The sequence below is a fragment of the Lolium perenne genome, chromosome 3 (assembly GCF_019359855.2).
Source record: "Lolium perenne isolate Kyuss_39 chromosome 3, Kyuss_2.0, whole genome shotgun sequence".
NCBI lineage: Eukaryota > Viridiplantae > Streptophyta > Magnoliopsida > Poales > Poaceae > Lolium > Lolium perenne.
Genome location: NC_067246.2, coordinates 245,971,947 through 245,975,874, shown reverse-complemented (window position 1 = coordinate 245,975,874; position 3,928 = coordinate 245,971,947). Strand labels below are relative to the sequence as shown.

At 42.9% G+C, this 3,928-nt stretch overlaps 1 long non-coding RNA gene across 1 annotated transcript; it reads left to right on the top strand.

Moving 5' to 3' along the window:
* Positions 1-2,929, top strand: LOC139837639 (uncharacterized). The gene is made up of 2 exons (XR_011754229.1): positions 1-2,329; positions 2,415-2,929. It is a non-coding gene; the product is annotated as an uncharacterized lncRNA (long non-coding RNA).
* The last annotated feature ends 999 nt before the right edge of the window (positions 2,930-3,928 follow it).

The window sequence follows — 3,928 nt, the reverse complement described above, 5'->3', positions numbered from 1 at the left end:
GGCACCTATCCCATCCTAGCATTGAGTCCACGACCATCCTCAACTTCTCTCCTCCACTCCGTCCCTGCACCTCGTCTCTGCCCGTCCTCCCCCTCGTTTTCTTCCCCAGCGATCTCCTCGACTTCGTGGGGGCATCAATGGCTCGTGGGGCATATAAATCGGTGCCTCCTCCTACTCCAGTTCGGCAGAGTATGCTAGAGAGAAGGAAAGGGAGGGATGGAGCCGACCGAGTTCCAGATCGGACGAGGCGGACGACGCCCTCGCCTTGAGGTGGCCGGTGGGTTTCGGCTGCGGCAGCGCGGGCGGCGCGCTGGACTGGAGAGGGGTGGTGGGTCTCGGGAGCTTCGGGGCGGGCGGCGCCCTGTATTGGAGGAGGCAGGTGGATCCCAGCAGCGGCGGGGCGGGCGGCGCCATGGATCGAAGCTTGCAGGTGGCTTTCCAGAAGTTGATGCGGATGGGCGGGCGGCTCGGCCGTTGCACCTAGCAGTAGTTCGAGGCGTCAATTTTGCCCCGGACACCCAAGATCCTAATGCCCAAGAGGAAACCATGGGCGCAACTGGTTCGGAGTTCGTCCCAGACTCGGAGGATGATAGTGGCGACGACGGCCTCTTTCCGGACGACTCCGAGGAGGTGCAGTTCGTGCCGGATTCAGCGATTGGCGCAGAGGATGAATTTGTTCCTGATTCTATCGGCGAGGTTGATGTGGAGGAGGTGGTTGTAGCTCCGGCAGGATCTGTTGTTGGTGCTCAACTAGATGAAAATGAGGTTTGCTATAGCATGCTTAGGATTTTATTGCCTGCCTACTTTAGAATTCCAGGGAATGAAAATTTGGGGAAGTAGATTATGATTAGCAGTGACATGAAAGAAATGATCTGTTATGTAATCGTGGGAGCATGCTTGTTATTTATATCAACGAATTGGTCTTGTTCTATTATGAATTGTTTTGATATCTAAAAGTGCAAGCAGTAAATTGATAATGCCACACTTGGAATGTTCATTGCAAATAGCTCAACTGATAATGCCACACTACAAGATCATCATTCCAAGTATCTCAATCATCTAAATAACTAACAACCTCCCAGTACAATGCTTGGTCGCAATAGAGACGGTCGGGTAGTGCATTTTGTAGCAAAAGCCCGCCTTTGTTCATGTGAGGGATTTTGTACCAATTTCCACCCCTTAATCTCATCACTTGTAACATGCATGATTGGAGAGTAAGAAAAATTCTGTTTATCTTTTCAACTTCGTACTTGTTGAACTCATCAAGCACACCTTCAATAAGCTCATCAATAGTGGTTGGATTTAGTTGATCCGTAAAAGATTGCAAGGACCTAAAAAATCCCAGGTCAAGAATATTCATGTTAGGCGAGTTAGGAGGTTGCTGCAGGATCCGAATATCCCGTCCTGTAAGTGCAATTGCATTTAGCAATGCCTCATCATCTGACTTAACATGGGATGGTGCATTGTCCTGCTAAATGTAAATGGTTTTTCCTTGATCTGGCCATCGTTCATGAATAGCAGGTATTACCTTGTTGACCATGAATTCTCTCATTCTATCTCTGTTTACCTTCATGTTCTTTTTGACCATAGTACCTCTAGGCCTGTTGCCACTTTTCCTTTTTGCTGGTTCCTGTTTAAGAACAAATAAACACAACAAGTTAAAGTAAAGAACCTATGATTGGTCACCAAATTAAAAAGGTCAAGTATAGATAGTTCACCTCAGTTACCATTGCCCAGCAACCAATTTTCCCATCAAATATCATATTACCTTCATCATCATATCTAGGCCTAGCCACTGCTACTAAGAACATAACTTTGCCTATGTAATTTTTATTTTGAATAGTACGGATTGGATCTTCTTCTTCTGGCATCAGGTAGTAAGTTCTGTTGTTTTTAGTCATGTTGAACCATTTTTCATCAAGATGTACAATATTCTCCATATCAACAAACTGCGGACCATGTCCAAGTTTTCTTGCTACATCACTGGTGCTTCTTTTCTTTAAACCACCAGATTTACTGTCTTTAAGTAACTCTTGATAAACTTGCCACCTTTGCTTGTTTGTCAACATCTTCCTATATTTCTTCTTTGGTCGGCGACCACCAACAGGAGCAAGAGGTACATCTGCAAGAAGAAAATGCAAATTTGTGTTATGTTCTTGACATAATGCTTCATGACAAATAAAATTTAGATTTTGACTATCATGTGGGACTAACCAGAAAGGGGATCTTCTGGTGATGGGTTTCTCCGTTGAGCATCTTCAAGATCAAGAGCAGTTCTTCTGCTGAGAAAAATTGCAAGCTGGTGGAGGGTTACTGCGGTACGCATTCGGTACTTATCTAAACCGCAAACCACTCGAAAACATTCATCTCTTGGGTAACCAGCCATCAACAAGTCCCTGTATATGTCCTCATAGGATGCTTGTGATCCATCTGGAAGCAGAGAATCTTCATCGGAAAAAGAACCAACTCCTGTGGCTGCTAGAATAACTTGAAGGTCACGCGCTTGATTGATCCAGTGGGTGTTCGGTTCTTCAGCTGCAATGAAAAAGGTTAGTACTTGCATGAAAATGACACAAGGATTAAGCCACTGGATTTATTTGAAGCTGTGATGAAGAAGGATGAAAAAAGATTAGTGAATGACCTGGGTCTGCATCGTGAACACCATGTAGAGGATCTGGCTCCTCCTCAGGTTCTGCACCACCTTCTTCATCATCTACTGGCATGGAGTTCAAGTCGAAGAGCATGGTGTTGCTGGTTGTTGCTGCAGCTGCTCTAGATAGGAATGTGTCACAGCTCTGGGTAGGAGTACTTATAGAGGATGGCTGCTCAGCTTCTTGTCAATTTTGAATTTTAGTTGGCGCTGGATTATTTTCATTTTCAGCTTTGACAGTGTTGTAAAAATGGCGGCAAGCTACTAGTGTTGTTTCTGTAGTGGAATTTGGCGCTAAAATACCAGCCCGTAGTACTATTTGCATGCAAATTGCATGGATTGCATTAAATAGGTTTTGGGTGATGGGAATGCTGCTTTGGTTCTTGTGACAATATAACTGCAAGTAACGCCGGTATGTGGCCAAGTAGTACTAATAAATGTTGGGCTAAATTGTCTGAATTTTTCCAAGATGTAGACTAAATCAGAACGGAGGGAGTATTTGCTTTGATATTCCGTTTCTAGGCATAGCCTAGGTAAAGCGGTTTCTATTTAAGGTTTTTCTGGTGCGGTTTTCTGCACGGATTTTTTGCTCCTTTTCTGCTGCGGGTTTTCAGTCCCTTTTTTCGTCGGTTTATCTATTTTATTTTTCGATCTTCTTCTTTCTTTTTTATTTCTTGTTTTGTTTCTTTTTGTTTATGTTCCTTTTGTCTGGAAAGTTTATATAAAACATGTTCGAAAATGTGAAAATGTTTAGATTTAAAATTTTCTCATATTTTGAATGTGTTCATATTTGATTTTTCTGATTTTAATAATTTTCATATTTGAATTTTGCTCAGATTTTTTAAAACGTTTATAGGTTTCCAAAATGTTTAGTTTTAAAATATAGATAGATTTGAAATAGTTCAGATTAAAAAAATGTCCACACTATAATTGTTTCAAAATTTTATAAATATTTGCACAAATTTCCAAAACCAAAACTACCAACAAAACTAGAACAAATATGATAGAAAAATCGGACTTGAAACGATACGAGCAAAGCGCACGAGAGGAAGAAACACGGCCACAAGTGATATTAATCGGCCCGGCCCATCAGCTGGCGCTTCAGCCGGTGCGACGCGCCTACGCTGCAACGGGTGGTGTATATATAACACCGGCCTCCCCTTCTTCAGGGAAACCTTATTTTCCGCCCGTTAGCTTGTTAGCATGTAAGGTGTAATATCCCAGGTTTAGAGACGATCGAGAGGTACATTTTAGAAAGGGATGTGCATTGCATCGTAA